We start from the raw sequence: 22507 nt of genomic DNA, 5'->3' as shown, positions 1-22507 counted from the left end.
AAAACAAACCTGAGGCAGTTGGGAACTGGTGGCTGTAATCTTGCAATCCTAGCTACTCAAGAGGCTGAGATCTGAAAATCAGACTTTCCCCAGCAGGAAAGTCCATGAGACTTCTTATCTCACGTTAATCAGCAAAAAGCCAGAAGCAGAGCTACTCCTCAAGTGGTAGAGCACTAGCCTTGAGCACAAAAGCTCAGGGACAGCGCCCAGGGGCTAAGTTCAAACCCCAGGATCAGCACACAAAAAAAAAAGTCCATTGATGATCATGATGGCTCCCTCAGAGAATATTTAGTGTCTCACAAGCCATGAGTGGAGTTCATCCATTTTATCCAGTATTTTATTCCATCCTCATGGAAACTCTGGTAGGTATATGCATTTATCATTTCACTATCCTTTTCCATGGTTTACAATGTGATAGGCAAGGAGCCACGGTTTTTACCATGATCTGTCAGATTCAGGACCCATGTGTTTTATTATTACTATAGGACTTCATTATCAAAATTGAAGATTTTCGGGCTGGGAAGGTGGCTCAGTGGTAAGTGCATGCCATGGGTTCAATTCCTCAGCACCACATAAGCAAAAAGCCGGAAGTGGTGCTGTGGCTCAAGCACTAGCTTTGAGCTGAAGAGCTGAGGGACAGCGCCCAGGCCCAGAGTTCAGGCCCACGACTGGACTCAAAAAAAAAAAAAAATTGAAGATTTTCCTAAGAAAAATACTTTGAAAACCAGGAAGGTGTCATAGACAAAGTAATAACCCCCTACACATGTCTACATCCTAAGTCACAGAACCTGTAAGATAAAATTTACAGTTGTGAGTGAAAGCCTTCAAAGTAGAGTCTATTGAAGTGAGTGTAATCAGAGGAGTCATTATAAGAGAGGAGCCAGAAGAATCAGAGAAATCATAATGATGAAATCAGAAGACCAAAGGGATGCAACCTGAGAGAAAGCTGACCTCAGCTCTGCTAGCCATAAAGGAGGGAGATGGAAGCCATACGCTGAGGATTGAAGATTGTACTTAGAAGCAGAAAAGGGAAGATTGTGCCCTGAAAGAATGCATCTCTGATAATACCTTGATTTTTAGCTGAATGAGAACATTTTAGCTAACCTCCAAAACCATAAGATAATGGTGTGTATTGTTTATTTGTCACAATAACAGTAAGAAACTGACACACCGATATTATTGAGTTAAGATCCATCATTTCCTTTGAAGGATGACATGGTGTAGGGTGTTACTTTATTAGGTCAAATTACAGGCCAGGTACAATTAGATGTTCTAATGAAGAACATGTGCTTCTGAGGAGGTCAGCTAACTATGCACTCAAAGGTCACATCTGAGGCAGCTATGTAGAATATAGCTCTTCTATCACCGTATCGTTGATCATCAGCTAATCTGTTATTACATTGATGTCATGATAGGATTTTATTAGGAAAACTAGGGACTTCTTAGCACTGTGAACATTAAAATCTCATTCTCCTGTAGTCACTTTAAAATATTCAAGATAAACCAATTGGCCAAAATATCCTCTAGGCATTCATTGCCCCAGTATTAGCAGAATGTAAGAACCTACTGAGAAGTCCACCATCAGCCCTTCAGGACAGCATCCATCTATGGATTGATTCTTATATGATCTAAGGCTTAATTACTGGAGGACTTCTTGTTGCCTAATATCAATATTTTCTAATATCTTAGAAAATAGTTTGATTTCAGTCCATTATCACCTGGCTTCATTTCTTCTGGGCCCATCATGGGGAAAACACCATGTGAGCAGTGTCTCACATTTGTAATCCCAGCTACTTGGGAGACAGACCAAGAGAATCATGATTCAAAGCCAGTCTGGGCACAAAGTTACCAAGGATCCACTTTAATCAGTAAGCTAGGCGTGGTGATGCATGCCTGTGATCGCAGCTACACAGGAAGCATGTGTAAGAGAAGATTGGGGTCTACGGCTGATCCCAGGTAAAACACAAAATGGACTCTGAAAAGGAACTAAAGAAAAAATGGCTAAGCACAAGGCCCAAGTGCTAGTGTCTTTTCGATGGCCACAGATCCTGAGTCCAAACTCTAATACTACCAAAATGAGTAAAAAGTAAACATTTAAATGTCCTTGTGTCTTCCTTGAGAAATCGAGTGGTATGTCACAACACGAAAAACAATTAAAGAAATAAATCAGTGCATTAGTTTTTTGTTGTTGCACCCAAATACATGAGAAAAACAACTTAATGAGGAAAGGTTTATTTTAGATCATAATCTCAGAGCTTTCAATTTATTGTCACTTCATTTCTTCTGGACCCATTATGGGACAAATACAACATCAAGAGCACAGGGTAGGTCAAAATAGTTTACCTCCTCAGGAACCAGAGACCAAGAATGAGAAGATCCAGAGATTTTTTTTTAAATGCCCTTCAAAGGCATGCCCCGGTAACTAACTTCCTCTAGTAAGCTCCATCTCCTAATAGCCCATTCAGCTATCAATTCATCAGTACGTTAATTTGCACAGGATACTGGCACCTTCATGAGCCAATCATCTCTCAGTGACACCACCAGCTGGGAGACAGCCTTCAATGCAAATGTTCTGAGGGGACATTACACAACTAAACAACAAGCTATCAGAAACTTTACCATCATCCCTGCTGAATCTATGAAATATCTACCTATAACTTACTGACATTTGTTTAACAACTACCCACTTGTGTGATCTAGCTAGGACTGACTTAACTTAGAACAACATCATAGCAAGGCTTTTTGTAAGTAGTTAACCTTTAGCCACCTGAAAATACTCAACAATTATGAAGTAACAAAGAAACCTAAAAACAGGTTGTCATGAAATTAACTTGTGCACCAATAGTCAATTTGCAGGAGCTATGTTCCTTTATAAAACACGAAACTGAATGTTCCTTTTCACTTCAGCAGTAAAGATGTGTTCTATCACAAGTTAGATCTGTAGCAGTAAATCGTAACTGAACGTCCGTCCATTGTTTATTAACAACTTTGAATTTTCCTCAAAGTATATTTTATGTGTTTCAGTGAAAGAAAAATGACTCCAATCCTCATCATAAACCAGATCCACTGAGATTGTCCACCCAGCTCAATTCAACTTTTTGAAATTTAACTTTCCACTGTAGGTAGTCATGAGACTATTCCCAAAAGAAAACTTCTACACAGTTTATACGTGTGAGTGTCATTGTCAAGAAGGCAATAAAATAAATGTTTCATTGAAGGAAGAAGAAAGAAGATGGGGCTGCTAAGAGCTAAAATACAGGAAAATTTGGCTCAGGTGAAGCCAGGACAATTTTCAAAGAAACTCTTATTCTGCGCTTCTCAGAAAGCACAGCCAAGCTGAATAAAATATATTTGACAGAGTCTTCATGAGCATGAAGGCATTCTAGATATTTGATGGAGGATGAAAGTAGAGTAGATGATAGAGGCCACAATAAATCAGTTTTCACACACGTTTGAAAATCTCCCTCACAAATGTTTTATTGCGACAGACTGATTCAATTGTCTATTCTCTGCAATATTTTGAGAGGAAGTTTCCAGGCAAAATGCTTCCTGATGGCTACTAATGGGACATCCGGAAATAATAAAGAAAATGTCTCTGTTTGCCTCCACAGACATGAACTGGTCTAAAGGATTTGATTACTCGTGTCAGACTTCTCAGCCAAAAAGAGATACTATAAGGTCAGTTACTTATTTATTTTGTTACACTGAATATTAGGCTAGAAAACCTTAAAATTAATTTATTCTAGTTCTTTTTTGTAATGAAATTACTGGGGCTTTAACTCATGACCTAGGTTCTGTCCCTTAGCTTTTTATGTTCAAGGCCAGGGCTCTACCATTTGAGGAGCACCTCTATTTATGTCATTTTTGCTGCTTAATTGTACATCACAGTATCATAGACTATCCTGTCCAGGCTGGCTTCAACCTAGATCCTCAGATCTCTGCCTCCCAAGTAGCTAGTATTACAGGTGTGAGACAGCAGCACCCAATCCTAATTCTTTTATTTTACCAAGAAATGAACTTATCCCATATTACATAGTCAATGGTAGAACTGAGTGCTCATTCTCTCCCACTATTTATCTATTATATTCTATTTACATATTTTACTTATTAACTTAGATAAAACTGATTGTGTATAAAAATGGCAGACTAAAATTTTCTTAATTTGTTGGCATTGCAAATTAATGAAAAGGGTATTTTCATTTTTCAGGGATCTTTTTTGCTTGTATTCAAATATGATATGCAACAATCTCTTTCCCTTTCACCGGTCTTTTGATTTTTCCCATCTGCCAGGGAGATAGTGTCTGGCCAACTCATTTCCAAATAAAGATACAGGTCACTTCCTAGCCAGTGCACTAGCTTCATTCCCTTTGCCATCCTTTGCACTCTGCATATCCCTGCTCCCTTGGGTTTCTCAACCAAGCCTTCAAGATTTGTTTGCATTAGCATCTTCGGGTAAATTGCGAACTACTCAAAGGCTACCATTCCTAAGAACTAGGTTTTCTACCCACACTCTATCTTCTCTAGTGTCTAGCATACTTGATTATATAATAAGAACTCAAAAACTGAAGTTTTGTTAAGAAGTTCTTGTGATGATACTTAGCTGGCCATTGGTGGTTCACACTTGTAATGCTAGCTACTCAGGAGACTGTGATTTAGAAAATTATGGTTCAAAGCCAGCCCAGGAAGAAAACATCTGCGAGATTCCGTCTCCAAAATAACCAGCAAAATTGTGGAAGAACAACGAAGGAGGAAAACAATGCTTGATAGGAAATGTACTGGTTACCTTATTCATGTAACGTAATCTCTCTATACAGCATCTTTAAAATAATTTTTTAAGCTGAAATGAAGTATGACTCAAATGATAATCAAGCAAACTGCATAAATCTGAGGTCCTGAGTTAAACCCCAGCACCAGAAAAAAGTGAATTAAATCTTGAAGATAAAGAGGTACATGTCTTAAGTCATTGTAACAATAAATATTTTAAATGTATTCATTAATTACATAATGTATTAGAAAGGAAATAAAGTATACCCTCCCAATAACTCTTTAGCAAAGACAAACAGCATCTTACAAATAGTTGTAACAAAGATAATGCCTCTTTAAAGCCAATGAATTTCAAAATCTTTCCTTTGTATATGCTCTTTTTCTCTTCTTGTTATTTTGATCAAAATTTGCTGCCTACTCTGTGTGTGTGTGTGTGTGTGTGTGTGTGTGTGTGTGTGTGTGCCAGTCCTAGTGCTTGAACCAAAACTGAGCACTGAGTTCACTAGCTTTTATGCTCAAAGCTAGCACTATGCCATTTGAGCCACAAAAGCCATTTCCAGCTTTTTGCTGGTTAATTGGAAATAAGAATCTCAAGATTAGCCTGCCTGGGCTAGCTTCAAACCTCGATCCTGAGATCTCAGCCTCCTTAGTAGCTAATATTAGAGGCATAAGCTACTAGTGTCCCACCTGTGGCTACTTTTAAAATAAACTAGTCAATGTTACTCCAATTTTTATAAATATGGTCTCATAGACATGTGACTATATTTACTCTTGTACAATTTCTAATCCAATTTTACATTTTAAAGTATTTTGGTGCATTTTGTAGGCATAATAATGACACCCAAAGATGGTCACATTCTGATGCCCAGAACATACAAATATGTTATATTATACAGCAAAAGGGAGTTGATATTCCAGATGAAATAAAGGTATCAATAAACCCACTTGAAATAAGAAGATACTCCTGGATGATATCACGAGAGACTTGTCAACTAGCTTAGATGAAAGAATGGAACTAAGAGGCGAGTAACACAGTGGCCTCCCAGAGATGAGAAGGGCATGGAAATAGATTCTCCCCAAAGAAGCATCTACAAAGCAACAGCACTGCCCTCACCTTTATTTCAACTCAGCAGTACTCATCCTGGACTACAAAACAACAAACTCATGTTCATTAAGCCACTAAGTTGTAGTAATGACTACAACTACAATAGGAAGTTGCACAGAGAATCTAGTCACGTGTATGAAGTCTCATATTTCTGAAACTGATTAAGAACCACCCACAGTTTTTTCTATGATCACTTTTTCAAAATCAGATTCTTTCAGTCTTTTATAAGGATAAAGAAAAGTGTTAAATAAAAAGCCCATGGATTGGGAGAAGATCTTCGCTAACCATACAACGGACAAGGATCTCATATCTAAAATATACCTGGAACTCAAAAAATTAAATCCCTCAACAACAAATCCTCAAAGAAACAACTGCCCAATAAATAAATGGGCTAAAGACTTAAAGAGAAACTTCTCTGAGAGGAAAGAAGGATGGCCAATAGACACATGAAGAAATGCTCAACCTCCCTAGCCATAAAAGAAATGCAAATCAAAACAACACTGGGATACAACCTCACCCCAGTTAGAATGGATATAATCAAGAACTCTAATAACAACAGATGCTGGAAGGGATGTGGCCAGAAGGGAACCCTCCTGCATTGTTGGTAGTAGTGTAAACTTGTTCAACCACTTTGGAAAGTAGTATGGAGGTTCCTCAAAAGACTCCACATAGAGCTCCCCTATGACCCAGCAATCCCACTTTTGGGCATTTGCCCAAATGATCAGAAACAAGACCATACTAAAGCTACCAGCACAACTATGGTTATTGCAACAAGGTCCATCTATTCTTGAGCCCTATCTAGTAACCATAAGGGTGTTTGATAACTGATTCCTTAAGCAGAAGAACACATCATTAATCATTACCCATGTTTCACTCCAGCAAGATAAATCTAAGATTAAATATTTCCAGATAAATAATAGATCCTAAATAAGTTTTAGTATCTTTCTTCTGTTTTTTCATAAAATTATCTTAAATTTTCAAATGGTAAAACCACAGTTGTCTAGTGAACATAAAAATGAAGAAATTTTTGTGATGAGAAAAGTCATTATAATAATCCTCATTAAGCTGTCTGGAAGAATTATGCTTACTGAGCTACTTACTTTAGTAATTCTCATAAGTGGTTATGGCTTTATCATTACAGTTACCTGGGCTTCTGTAACATGAGAGAAGACTGCTTTTCTGAACACAATTCATCTCAAGGTCCCAAAAGCTGATGATACATTTTGTCCTCAAGTATTTGAAGCACAATACCTACTTGCTTCTAAAAGGACTTCAAAATGTTGTGCTGTTATCTTTGTACCAGTTTCTTAAGCAAGATACTGTTTTGACCTGATAGAAAAGATCCAAACTATCAGTACTGTAAAACAAAATAACTACCACTCATTTCTATGGCACAAATACATTGTAAATCAAGCATATTTACAGGTAAAATCTTTAGTATGTTGAATAAAGATGTTGCCTGATGATTGTCCTGGGAACACTGTAAGTAGTAACCATCTTCCCACTACTATCCAAAAGTTTCTGAAGTAGCTTCTTTCACCATCCATCATAAGATGATTTATAAAAGAAATACCAATCAATCTCCATTAATTCATCTTGAAGTATTTCTTGAGCATGTCCAATATACCAGGCACTGGATACCAGTCAGTTTATGCGTGTATATTCCTATAGAGAGTGAGTGTGTGTATGTGTATAGTCTGAGTGTGTATATGTATATACACATCTATATACACATATATATTAGTGAATAGAATGGACATACACATTACCTGTATTTCAAGAGATTCTTTCCCTCTAGATTAAAAAGATCTTTCCATTTGAACAAGGGCTATCTTCTCCAAGCAGTAAGACTACTACTATTCTCAGAAAACAATATCCACCAAAAATCCTCAACTGAAACAAAGAGGTAAGCCCCCCGCCCCCCGCTTTGAGTGACCCTGACCTCTGAAGTCAAGCATAATGGTTTTCAGGCAGATAATCTGACAGGCTGCATACATGAATCACTTGATTTGACTCACTCTACTGAGTCATTCTTCCTGTAATAAATGTTTCTTCTATAATGTCATATGTCTTAGCTTACCCCAGTTTTATAATAATACCTTACTCTTCTAACTTAAATTTTTTCAGGGATACAGCATTGAGTCAAATTATCCCTAAAAAAAGTTATCCACCTCAAACAACTACTTCAGCTTTTCCAGGCTGCAAATCAGTCCAAGACTTCTCTTTTGTAACTCCTGTTTCATTTTTTTTCTTCCTGCTCTTGGTCCCCTAAATATAAGCATAGAATCATAACTCTGGCCTCATCTTCTTTTTCATCTCTTTTCCCTGGTGTAACATCTTTCACACCTGTAGTTTCAAGAACCACCTCTCAGAGATGACTCTCTTCGGGATGGCTCAGCCTATCTTCTTCTCCTTAGGATGGTTGTGGTTGCTGCAGAAGCAGCTTGAGTCAGAGGAAGGCTGACCTGAATTGCCACCATCCCAGCAAGGAAGTGATAGTGTGGTCCTGGCGGGTAAGCCAGAGATGTGTTTAATGGGCAGAAGTCAGGGTCAAGCAAATGACAAACAAGAATTAGTAAGAGACCAAAATAAACTAGCAAGACAAATAATTCAATGAGCTGACCAGATGGGCTGAGATGTGTTATTTCCAGAATTGGAAATGAAGATTAGGGATAAATTCTTTTGTGTCTGATTATCTATTGTGTCCCCTTTCTTCCTGAACAATTATTTACAGTAGTAACATAACAACTGAGATCTTGCTGAAATAGGAGGCAGCCATGGTGGTCTTAAGAAGATTATCAGAGCCAAGACAGAAGAGAAAGGGACACACATACAGAGAGGAAGGAAAGGGAGGATGACTATGTTGCCAGAAGATAGGATGGGGAAGCATCTAGACTGGGAGTGAGAAGGGACTCTAAGATAGATTTCAAAATGCAAGCAAAGAGTGGAAGGCATTAACAGAGGTACACTCGTATGAGACATCAAAGTCCACAGAGAATAAACAAAGCATCTGTGCAGAATACCGAGTGTAGAAAGTCAATTCCTGAGAGGAGTGGAGAACAACCAAGTGGGGAAGAAGACAGTATAAACTGGCATGGGTTGCTGGTGGTCATGAGATGAGAACTGCAGGACTTCCATGAAGAGGGAGTGTGCCTGACTTGTTCATATTGGTACCTGGGTGAGACTTCTTCATCTCTAAGGGGAAGGAATAATGGCTGAGATCTAAATGTTCACATAGGTAAATCTATTAAATATATTAATGGGCCATACACACATAATCCAACACTTGAGAGGATGTACAACATAAATTACTGTCTATTTTTACCATGATGTACAAAAATATGTCTTAAACTTATTTGCCTTGTCTAACTGAATTTTGAAGCTTTAATCAACAGATGTTGGAACGGTTCCCACTCTAATAACAGGTAGATTACTCTTCAATAAAAAACTAGTGACTTTAATTATTAATATCCATCAGAATACATCTACCTATTGAGTAATTTGTTGCCACACTATACAGATTGCCAATGAGATATAGCGAAGCTCTAAATTCTTTGAACTATCTATAAAGCAAAGTTTAGCTTCTACATGGACTCAAATGATATGGCAAGACACAAACAAAAAAATAAGATTAAAGCAATAACATTTCATAAAAATTATCTTTGTGTCTGGTTTCATTAGGCTTTTGTAAATCATTCTTGCAGAGATATATTTGTAAATTTCCATTGACAGAAAACATGATAAAGTCAGTGATCCATATGTATTACTTAATCTGACAGTCTTTAGGGACCCGGAATCTGAGTTTGCCTTTATTGTTGATTAGAAAATCATTTGTCACTCTTCATGAGTTAATTCCTGAAAAAAATAGGAATAGAAGAATGATAATATTACATATCAGAATTATTAACAATACACAAAAGTACATGTGAGCACTGAGTTCTTTCTTTTCTGTTTTGTCAACTGTAGAAAAAGTTAAAACATAATTCTTATCTTTGAGGATATTATAATTAACATTGAAAAAATATATGAGACAAAAGTAATAGAATTACAAGACTCACTGACATTTGTGTGGACTTCAAGATAAATTCGTAGCTGAGCAATGAAAAGTGAGAAAATCAGATGGGCAGAGAAGGCTGACAGGAAAGATCTAAGCAATCTAAAAGTTTTGATGAATTAGGAACTGTTGCTTAACTATGGATTCTAAGGAACAAAAATGGAGGGGGGTGAAATACTAGGAATAATAACTCAGCTCGCCCACTGTCTTTATATAGTTTATCTCATTTCATCACTAAATATTTTGAGTTTTCATGTGCCAAAGCTCATGAGAATCATGCATCCATCTTGAATTTTGAGTTATGCCCATTGGCCTACATCAAAGGGTCTCAACTCTCTTTGGCGAAGATCCTTTTCTATGAATCTCCTACATGCCTAGAAAAGTAGACTCCACCACACCCACTTTGCAGCTACTCCAGTAAATGAGATCAGGCTCACTGTCTCCTTGCTATTTCTTCAAAAACAGAAGGTAATTGAAGCAAGGTAGTAAAGAAAAGAAAATGAAAGATTTTTTTAAAAGGGAGAAAGCAAAGTGGAAAAGGAGTGGCAAAGGAAGGAAAGAAAAGAAAAAGGAGAAAGAAAGAGAGAATGTAACCAGAGGAGAGAACAGATCAAATTAGAGATACTAACAAAAAGACACAGAGAAGAGAGAGAAAGAAGAAATGGAGGAGAAAGAAACAACAGCAGAAAAAAAAGTAGTGACAGAGAAAGAGGGAAGAGAATAAAAGAAGAAAACAAAGGAAAGAGCAAAGTATAAGTGAGAAGAAAAAAAAAGAAAAAGTAGAGTAGATCTGATGAGGACTGTTATCTATATTTAGAATGAATATATATATGAATATATATGCTCATATGTATAGCCAGTAGTTGGATTTGAACTCAAGGCCTCATACTTGGTAAACATTTGAGTCACATCTCTAAGCCCTTTTGACTTTTCAGTTTATTTTCTGGTAAAGTCTTTCCTTTTTTATTCCAAACCAGCCTTGGAAAACATTCTTCTTACCTCCCCCTTCTATATATCTGGAATTACAAGTATGAACCACTGCACTGGGCCCAAGAGTTCATTTTTAATGTGAACATATTTCACTTGGGCAACACACATTATCCATCTCATTTTCTTACATTTTCTATCTATGCTCTTCTTTAAAATAGGTATTCCTAGATTTCGTTTTCAAAGAATTTCACAGAAAAGACTTTTGCCTCAGATTAATTTAGGAATACTTTTCCTCCTTGCATTTCATTTCAACAGTTTCTCAACTTGTACATAGGAATATCACAAAATGTCAGTTTCCAGAAAGCTCTTCGAAGACTCCACATGTTGACAAAGCTGATCATTTACATGTATGTGTATATATGTGTGCTCATTATTAACTATAATAGTGAATAGCTATCCCTACAAACAACTCAGACATGATAGTGAAGTAGCATCTTAGTGAAAATATGTTGTCTTTTAAAGTAGTAACTGGAAATATTACCCAGAGTTAATTAAGCTTAAAATCAATGACATTCTGCTGTTTCACTTAAATTACCTCAAAACTTAAGCCCAGCTGGGTGCTGGTGTCTCACACCTGTAATCCTAGCTATTCAGGAGGCTAAGATCTGAGGATTGCAGTTCAAAGCCAGCCCAGGCAGAAAATTCCATGAGACTCTTATCTCCAATAAAAACCACCAGAAAACTAGAAATGGTGCTGTGGCTCAAGTGGTAGAGCACTAACCTTGAGCTAAAGAGCTGAGGGACAGCGCCCAGGCTCAGAGTTCAAGCCCCATGACTGACAAAAAAAAAACCTTAGGCCCAAAGAAACCTAAAACACAACTTCACATGTAAGTATCTACAAAGTAAAACTAACAAATTTGCTAAACATTACAAGTCATAAAATATTCTGTGAAGACAACTCAGTTCAAATCAATAAAGGCTCAAATATTAAATCTCACTACCAAATAGCCATTAATAATAACATAATAATGTAATTGCGTCATAACAAAAATGTTTGTTGACTCTAATTGTTCTTACTAATTCAAAGGAATTTTACCTTACTATTCTATTTCAGAAGAAATTTAGTGTCCTACCACAGAAAGCCTGGTTTCAATATATACCATACATGAATAATATATCTTTAGACACATAATATCAGTGGATGCTTTTTCATTAATTTCATATATATATATCTTCAAAACAAAATAATTATAACTTTGATTCAAATTTTCAACTTTTGATTTCCTAACATGGAAAATATTTAATGGTGTTTTGAAATTCTACCTCCAACAATAGAGAAAGTTATGACAACCATAGAAACAAATATCAGGAGTGTCAGAGAAAACACTGGCAAGCCCTTTTCTTTTCAGACAGTTTTTTCCCCAAAAGACACAGACTGGTTTTTATGATCACTTAGCCTGACACCACTTGGCCAACTTAGTATTGCATCGTTCTCACTTCCGTATCAGAATCAAGAGCCAGAGAATATCCAGACTATGTCGTTCAGGCCTTCCTTGGGGTGAACATATCAACCATTCTCCTTCCAGAAATGTTGTCATCCTTTTCATTAATATTGTGCCATAATTTACAAGTTGCCAAGTTTTTCAGTCTTCATATAATTGACATTTAAAATAAGACTCCAAAACTGAAACTAGTTATGGAACTCAATTGTTGTCAACAAAGTTTTGAACAGCTTTAAAGAGGTCACTCAAAGGGCTATTGTCATCATGCTTAAATAACAATGTAAGTAATCGCAAAATTTCCTATCCGATGATGATTCTGTTTAATACTTTGCGGAAATGTCAAGATGTTTTCTAGAGTTTTTGCCTCACAAGTACAAGGCCCTGAATTCAAACCCAGTAATAATAAGGGGAAGAGAAAGGAAGGAAGACAGGAAGACAGAAAGAAAGAAAGGAGGAAGGAAGGAAGGAAGGAAGGAAGGAAGGAAGGAAGGAAGGAAGGAAGGAAGGAAGGAAGGAAGGAAGGAAGGAAGGAAGGAAGGAAGGGAGGGAGGGAGGAAGGGAGGAAGGGAGGGAGGAAGGGAGGAAGGAAGGAAGGAAGAGAGGAAGGGAGGAAGGAAGGAAGGAAGGAAGGGAAGAAGGAAGGAAGACAGGAAGACAGGAAGACAGGAAGACAGGAAGACAGGAAGGAAGGAAGGGAGAAAGGGAGGAAGGAAGGGAGGAAGGAAAGAAGGAAGGAAGGAAGACAGGAAGGAAGGAAGGGAGGAAGGGAGGAAGGAAGGAAGGAAGACAGGAAGGAAGAAAGGAAGGGAGGGAGGGAGAGAGAGAGAAAGAGAGAAAGGAAGAGAGAAAGAGACAGGAGGAGGGAGGAAGGAAGGAAGGAAAGAAAGAGAGAGAAGGAAAGAAAGAAAAAAGAAAGAAAGAAAGAAAAAGAGAAAGGGGGAGGAAGGAAGGAACGAAGAAGGAAGGAACGAAGAAGGAAGGAAGGAAGGAAGGAAGGAAGGAAGGAAGGAAGGAAGGAAGGAAGGAAGGAAGGCAGGCAGGCTGTGGCTCAAAGTGGCATTAGCCTTGAGCAAAAGAGCTCAAGGACAAGCCCGAGTTTAAGCCCCACAACTGGGAAAAAAAAGAGTCTCTTCCTGGGTTCTAAGATCCAGGAATGAGAGAGAACTATTATGACATGAGTAATAATAAGAGCAAATATGGTTGGAAAAATCAAGCAAATGCCTAAAAATCAATACTGGATTTCTGAAAGAAGTTCAGAAATTTACCTCATAATAAGTTCAGTTATTTATCCCACAAGGACATGAAGAATACACAACTAAGATTTTCACTTCACACCCTTCAAATGACATACTTGGATTCATATAGAAGACAGATTTTCATAAACTTCACCTAGTAGCAACTTCAAATTCAGCTGCTGTTGAGCACACTCTTTCTGTATGTAGAAACCAATATATCCTCTGATAAGAAGTTTTTGATCTGTCAGATTTTCTTGTCCTTATATCTATTTCACTTACCAACATTTATTTAGTTATCATAGTCACTGAATATTAAGTCTTCCAATAGCAGAAAGCAGCACTGAGGCCTTACTACTTTTCCATTTACCAGATGAACTAGGCTGCCACTTGCTGGCAGGTTAATTACCTTGGTCTAGTTCATATATATACATATATATGAACAATTACATGAGTAAGGTAATGAGTAAATTTCCTATTGAGCATCGATGCCTCCTCCTTTGTTTTTCTCCTACCATCCCTTCCTTCCCCACCTCCCCAACTACCCCCCCACCCCCCCCCCACCCAACTGAAGTTGTAAAGTTCATTTTCAACATAAAGTCTTATACATCTCATTGTTACAATGGTTCAACCTATATCCCTATTTAAACATTTTGTTTTTCCCTTCCCCTCCCCAAATTAGAAAAATGTATATACAAGATTCAGGGCACCAGAATCAAATACAGTGAAAACAGGAGTTATACCATGGGGGAGGAACATACCAAAGAAACAAAAAAAAAAATCACATAGTACATTATAAATTCATTCAAAACAATAGCAAGAAAGAAAAAAACAAGTTGTGTCCCTATCTTGGGGTTCATTTAGCTTAACATCATCTTATATGGTCATATGTACATAGCTTTTGATCTTTTCGGCTTGTCCTAAACTTATACTAATTATTGAAAATGAGGGAAACCATGGGACCTATGTTTCTTTGGGCCTGGCTTACTTCACTTAATATAAGTTTTTCCAAGTCTTTCCATTTCCTAACAAATGGGGTAATGTCATTCTTCCTTTCTGATGGAGGCATAGAATTCCATCATGTGTGTGTGTGTGTGTGTGTGTGTGTGTCTGTGTGTGTCTGTGCGCGCGCGCGTGTGTGAGAGTGTGTGTGTGTGTGTGTGTGTGTGTGTGTGTGTGTGTGTGTGTGTGTGTGTGTGTATCACATTTTCTTGATCCATTCATCTACTGAAGGGCATCTGGCTTGGTTTCATATCATTAGCTATGGTAAACAATGCTGAGATAATTTAGTATGATCTTGTTTGTGATCATTTGGGTAAGTGCCCAAAAGTGGGGTTGCTGGGTCATAGGAGAGCTCTGTGTGGAGTCTTTTGAGAAACCTCCATACTACTTTCCGAAGTGGTTGAACAAGTTCACATTCCCACCAACAACACAGTAGGGCTCCCTTTTGGACTTTGGCCTAGTTCTATGAAGGGAAGACTAGAGCTCTGCTCTCACTAAAATAGGCTTTATGAATATGTATTCACCCTTCCAGTCCTCCATGGACTGGCAACTCAAACCTTGGTAAGTCTTTTGAAGACTTACCTATGGTACAAGCTAAAGGCAGCACTTAGTTGCTCTTATGTGATGTGACTAATTATGCAATGTTTTCTCCAGAGAAGTCACTACTCTATAGTACTATTCTTATATAGCCATGATTCAGGAGTTCCAAAATGAAGGTATCAGAATGAAATGACTCCTCTCACTTTTATTTCATGATCCACTAACTTTTCCATTCCTTCAGCTTTGCTGGCTTAGATACCTAAGTCCCCAAAATGCAATGCCACCTCTACCAGATTATTATTATTTTTTTAATATTATTTTATTTTATTTGAGAACATACTGTACAGAGGGGCTACAATTACATGGGCAGGATAATGCATACATTTCTTACCAAGCATTGCAGCCTCCTCCTTTGTTTACCCTTCACCTCCCTTCCCAGCCTCCCCCCTCCCCCCTCCACACCGACATTGTAAAGTTGGTTTTGACATGACATTTTGTACTTCTTATTGTTGCAACAGGTCCACCTGAATCCTTAAACGACTTGTTTGTCCCCATCTCCTCCACATGTTATACTGACATCAAATATAGTGAAAGTGGGGGTTACACTGTGGGGGAGGGACATACAAAGCAACAAAGAAATAATCTTATAAATGCGTTAGAAACACATGCATGAAAGAAACAAAAACATTAAAATACATATTTAAGGGTTCATTTTCCTAACATCACATTATCTGACCTTTTCCGCTTGACTCATACCTATACTAGATATTGCAAATAAGGGAAACCATGGGACCTATGCTTATTTGGGCCTGGCTTACTTCACTTAATATAATTTTTTTCAAACCTTTCCATTTCCTAACAAATGGGGCAATGTCATTCTTTCTGATGGAGGCATGGAATTCCATTGTGTATATATACCACATTTTCTTGATCCATTCATCTACTGAGGGGCATCTGGGTTGGTTCCATATCTTAGCTATGTCTACCAGATTATTATTATAGCAATGATATTCTAAGAGTGGAAGCTCAGACTGCCATGTGAACATTTCAGGTTCCTTAAGCCAGTAAGCCATCAACGAATGGAGATTATTGAAGTGATTGATCCTGGCTTGTCAAGAAAAACTTGATTCACTAATATATACCAGGAATGGGAAGAAACATGTCTAAAAATGCCCGAGTTGTGTTCATGGACAACTTAGTGGTTTTGAGTCCTGTGAGTCAAGTCAATAGAAAAACTACAACCATTCAGAACAGACAGGGTTTCTAATGCCCAGAATCTTCAATTGGGAAAATTTTTTTAATTATATTTTATCGTAAAGATGCTGCACAGAAGGGTTACAGTTACATGAGTAAGGTAATGAGTACCTTTCTTGTCGAACATTGCAATTAGGAAGATTTTGATAACCTCAACACATAAAGAACCATGACTAGTGTTATAAGCTCTTTTTTTTTCTTTCCCATTTTCCTAGATGTGAAATAAAGTGTATTATCCAACCTAAGTTTTATGCTTCGGGGAAACAGAACGGATGACTCATGTAGAAGAGAAGTGGACATCATCCAGGAATGCATCAAGTGGGGCTTTATGTGTACTCTGCTAAGTCCAAAATCAGCTGCATTGGTTTTATGAAAAATGGCTGTATGATGGTAACTAGAAGGATCATTTGCTATTGAATTTAGTTGGAAATGAAGCATGGTAAAAACTGATGCATAGAAATGGCAAGTTACCAAGTGGTAGGCTATGCTAGATTTTGCTATTGATTCCATTAAAATATAAATCCCATTCCCCCAGACTTCTCTTCCCAGTATGACAGGAAAAAGGGAACTTGTGCAAGAACTGGAAGTTAGAAGTAAAGTAAACTTGTGGTTGGGGAAGGGATGACATTGTCCAAAAATAAATGTATTCATTACCTGATTTATGTAACTGTAACCCTCTGTATATCACCTTTATAATAACAATAAAAACATTAAAAAGCAAAGTAGGAGCTGCAACTGTTGAAGTTGACCACAATCAGCACAGGCACAGATGCAGAGGGTGCCAGCTTAGAATTCATCCTTAGCTGCATCTCCTCCTGCTTCTTTCCAAACTACTATTCTGTTGACCAAGAACAGCCCAGAACCTAAAAGCAGAACCTTAGCTTGAATCTACAGAGGCAACCATTTATAGTGGCCCTCTCCATGAGCACTGTTCGATATCTCACAGCAACTTAGATTCTCCTGTAAGCTATGACCACTCCACTCATTCCAAAACTGCCTTATTCTTACCATCTTACCTTTCCCATATTTGTGTAAGGTCTAACCCCTAAAATAAATAAATATCATAATCTCACAATATCCAGAGCAGTCTGACCTTACTGATGAACTCTGATTGCACCCCAACTGATTGAGCCCACAGTTACAAAATCCTAAGTGCTCATAATTCCTTATTCCAAGAATTTTGTTGCATGAGAAAGGAATATGTCTTTCTGTAGCTGTAAGATAACTATTACAGTCCATTTGCATGTTTAAAATCACTTGAAGATCATGTTCACGTGTTATCACACTTACTTTCACTCCCATAAAAGACACCTACTCAATCAACTCAATCTTTTGGGAGATAATGAGTTTTGCCCAATGGCCTGTGTTGAGGAATGTTATATAATGTAAATGTGAATAGACTGTTTAATAGACTTTTCATTAAAATGTCATATAAGGAGCTTGGGTTCACTCACTCTATTTAAATCTATATTTCTCAACTTCAGTTAGGGGCCTCAATGAATTGTGACCCTCTTTTAGAAGTTGATGGGTCAACTTAGGCATTAATCATGCATACTTGAAATCCTAGCTCCGCGGGAGTCTGAGATCTGAGGATCACAGCCAAAGCCAGAACTGGAGCTGTGGATTAAGTGGTAGTGCATTAGCTTTGAGCAAAAAAGCTCAGGACAGTGCCTGGGCTCTGAGTTAAAGCCCCAGAATGCCACAAAGAAAAATTGATGAATCAATAAATCTTAACACAATTATGAATTTTGTGAACCATACTTGAAGTACCTGGCTGTGGCAGCTGGAGGAATGAGATAATAAGAATAGATTTATTACATCTTACACTTGACATTTTCAAGTAATGAAATTCGAACTCATTTCTGAATGTCTCTAAATTAATTTTAAGTAAAGGCAACAGCTTTCACAACTAGAAATAAATACTAATTCATCATTAAAGTAATTATTTGGTTCTATCTTGTTAATGACATAAACTTAAAAAATGAATATTAGTAACTTAAGAACCCTCACACAAAATTTATTTTAAACCAACTCTAACATTAATAATAGAAGTAGTTGTGACCTTATAAGTCAAAATGATGTTTCTTTCTCTTGAGACTTATAGCAGCTCAGACTGGTTAAATTAACTGAATAAATGCTATTGTTTCTTCACTGGAGGAAATAAGTAATTGGTATGCAGTTACCTCTCTATCAAACTTTTTTTTTCCTTCCTAATTCTTTAGTAAGGACCATGCAAAGTAGTTTCTTTTCAGTTAGCAAAGATAATAGTACACATTACAGTCCTACTTCAGAAGATACACTACTGGAAAACCCTACAAAAGTAAGGCCTCAGGGTTATAAAAGACAAATGTCTAGGAGCATGAAAGAAGAGCTAAAGGAGGTCCCCTGAAACATGTGGAGTATTTTCCAAACGTGCATCATTGACCTGGTTGAGGAAGAAGTATGGCAGAAATGTTGAGACATCTCTGATGTATTTTGTATTTGAGTACAAGACAGTCTGAGTGGGACAGAAGAAGAATCTTTAAAAAATCAAATAAAATCATAGCTGGGCATGGGTGATTCACACCAGCAATCCTTGCTGCTGCTGCTCAGGAGGCTGATTTTTGAGGATCACAGTTCAAAGCCAGCCTAGACAGAAAAGTCTGTGAGACTTTTATCTCAAATTAATCATACACACAAAAAAAAAATCAGAAATGGAGCAGTGGCTCAAGTGGTAGAGCACTAGCCTTGAGCAAAAGAAGCTCAGGGATAGTACCCAGGCACCAAGTTCAAGCCCCAAGACCAGCACAAAATAAAAAAGAATGAAGTCTAAAGTTAATGACCTAAGGTCTAAGGAGACAAGCTAGAAAAATAAGGATAAACAAAAGTATGGAACTAATTTGAAGAAGTGACTGAAACAAAATAGAAAAGAGACCCAAAAAAAGAGAGAGAAAAGTAACATAGCCAAACTATTCTTTGAAAATTAATGGCATCAATAAACTAGTTATTTTCACAAAGGAAAGAGAGAATTACAGGTGGGAGGAGATAAATGCAGCTTATTACTGTCAGGAATAAAAGTGGTTATCATACCAATCACTACGGAATTCATAAGAACAGTGAGGTGACAGGAAAGATGGCAGATTAGAAGTACCCACTGCTTTGACTCCATGAATGAGAAGTGACAGATATACAAAAGAGACTATACTCAGAAGAAAGAAAGAAAATAAAATCATCAGGAATCACAAAAAATGTAGAGAGAAAGCAGAGGAAAAACAGGCTACAGCAAACAAACAACTCCAAGCCCTGTCCCCAACTCCTGAGAGAGAAGGAAGAAAAGCTACAGATACAAACCACAAGATAAGGTGGATGTTCCTGGTGACAGAATGGAGATGAGAGCTGCAGGATGAGCCTTACACTCCCAAAAGCCTGAAACCCAGTGGGAGGATTCAGCGAGACCATGACTGTCCCAGAGTGGAAGGCTAGCCACACTGAAGAAAGGCCTTCTGTCATTCCCTAATCTCTGAAAGCTATGACAAGATGCCATCATGAGACAGAGCCAGTTGTTTGAGGCTCAGCTACTTCAGGGGTTGAAAATAAAGAACAATAATTATTCCAGGAATCTTGTTTTTTGTTTTTTTTGGGGGGGGTGGGGGAGTTCGGTCATGGGGCCTGAACTCTGGGCCTGGGCGCTGTCCCTCAGCTCTTCAGCTCAAGGCTAGCGCTCTACCACTTGAGCCACAGCACCACTTCCGGCTTTTTTTCTTTTTGCTTATGTGGTGCTGAGGAATCGAACCCAGGGCCTTGAGCATGCAAGGCAAGCGCTCTACCACTGAGCCACCTTCTTGGGAAACCCTGCAGAAGCATCTGGATCGGAGACTGCAATGACAGGTGGGCCTGGAGAATTAGAAGGTCTGATGAGGCATCATAGAGAAGTTCAGAGACAGTAGCAGAGCATTGTTGAGACTCTCTGTCTTGCCTGGCAAGGAGTAAATCCCATCTCCCAATATTTGTGCCAAGCCTGTGACTAGTGCACACTTCAGGCTCCAGGATCTACCTCTAGCTGCTAGATGAGTCTGAGATGCCTCAAACCAGACATTCCACCTCTCCTTTTCTTCCTAGAGACCTGCCGAACTGCTGGACAAGGTAAGATCTGAAAGCTCCTTTCCCAAGGTGGGAACTGAATCCTAGTGGGTATTTGCTGTCAGATGAACATGAGGATCATATTACAGAAACTTCAAATCACATGACTTCCACAGCCTTCTCCTCCCAAACATGCAGGGGAACAGCTGGGCAGAATGTGAAAATGCTCAGATTGGCCTCCACCAGCAGCTGGTGCTTGCTGCTAGGTAGGATTAAAGGCCCCAAGTCCAGACACTCTGAATCAGGTGACTTCCAATAAAATGAAAGACCTGAATAACTTAGGAACTTCTCACTGCTTCTAACAGCCTACTGTACCACCAACACTGTCGCTACCTTACCCTGAAGTCAAAGTAGTCTTGATGTTAACTCCCTGTTTGAGGCTTTTTTTTTCTACTTATCTTTAAGTAGCTGCACAAAGGAGTTGCCTTTTAACAAAGTAGTTCATGATACAATGTATCTTGATCAATGTCACCCCACTCAACATTTTTAACTACCCCTCCCACCCAGCCTACCCCTTCCCTCACTTTTTCTTAATTTTGTAGGAAATACATTGACTTCTTGACTGAATTCTCCTGGATCTCCTCTTCATTCATCTTCAGGTTGATTTCACCATTTTGACAGGAAGCAAAAAAGAAAAAACAATAGTCTTAATTCTTTCTGGAAGCCTCGTGGCTCATGTCCTTGTTTTTCTTGATCCTCACCCACAGCATAATTCCCTCCTGTCAGCTCTATTCCCCCACCCTCTCGTCCTCATCTTGCTTGGAGTTTCTTTCTTCCAAGCTGATTATAATGCTCCCTTCTCTTAAAACCCATTTGATGCATCATAGAGAAACTTCACAGAGCTTTACAACATGCTCAATAGCATCCAGTTTCTTGCCTTACCTGAACGCTTTTTTTTCTTTTTTTTAATTTTATTGTCAAGGTGGTGTACAGAGGGCTTATAGTTACATACATAAGGAAGTGAGTATATTTCTTGTCAACCTTGTTACTCCCTCCCGAATTTTTCCCACTTTCCCTCCAATCCCCTTCTCCAAGTTTTACAGTTCATTTCCTGTCTTTTGAGTATCGCTGTTAAATTGGTTTGTCCTTTGTCCTTTGTCTCACCATTTTGTTGTTCCTCTTCCCTTCCCCAATTCAGATAAACATATATTCAATAGCCAGAGTACCAAAATCAACCTCTCCACAGCTTCTCAGGGAGCAATAACCCATTCTCCTATATCCATTAGACTTGGGACACGTTTTCCTTAATCCCCATGATGCTGTCTAGAATTGCTTTTTTGCAATTATTCCTCTTTTTTCTTTTATTTCTATTTTTGTATGTTTTTTATTGTAAAAATGCTATACAGAGGGGTTACAATTACATGAGCAAGGTAGTGAGTACATTTCCTATCTAGCATTGTTACCTCCTCCTTTGTTTTTCTGATGTCTAGAATATTTACCTTCCTCTTTCAGGCAAAAATACTTGCTCCACTAAGGACCTTGCCTCTCTTAATACATCTGGTTGCTAAAGAGCTTCCTTCCAATGACATTGGCAAACAACCCACTTTTTCTCCTGCCATCATCCCGGGTGACCTCCATGTCAATATGCAAGCCCATCCATATCATTGTTCAGTCACAATATTTTTTTTGGGGGGGGGGTCAGGTCGTGGGGCCTGAACTCTGGGCCTGGGCGCTGTCCCTCAGCTCTTCAGCTCAAGGCTAGCGCTCTACCACTTGAGCCACAGCACCACTCCTGGCTTTTTTCTTTTTGCTTATGTGGTGCTGAGGAATCGAACCCAGGGCCTCAGGCATGCAAGGCAAGCGCTCTACCACTGAGCCACCTTCCCAGCCCCAGTCACAATGTCTTTATGTCTTCAATTCTAGTGTCGATACCACCCCAGCTATAATTCTGGTGCAAAAATCACATTCATTTATGAAGCATTTACCATGTACCAGGAAATATACTTAGAATTGAATGTGATTGTCTAACTTAAGTCTGATGACACTACTATGAGCTAAATATTTT

At 38.3% G+C, this 22507-nt stretch overlaps 1 pseudogene; it reads right to left on the bottom strand.

The window, feature by feature from the left end:
• LOC138816831 (spindlin-1 pseudogene) overlaps nt 1-22507 on the bottom strand; it is a 38748-nt pseudogene that overhangs the window by 902 nt on the left and 15339 nt on the right.

Source organism: Dipodomys merriami, unplaced genomic scaffold (genome assembly GCF_024711535.1).
Source record: "Dipodomys merriami isolate MVZ:Mamm:240054 unplaced genomic scaffold, mDipMer1.0.p SCAF_7, whole genome shotgun sequence".
In the NCBI taxonomy this organism is placed as follows: domain Eukaryota; kingdom Metazoa; phylum Chordata; class Mammalia; order Rodentia; family Heteromyidae; genus Dipodomys; species Dipodomys merriami.
This window is presented reverse-complemented; position numbering and strand designations above follow the sequence as displayed.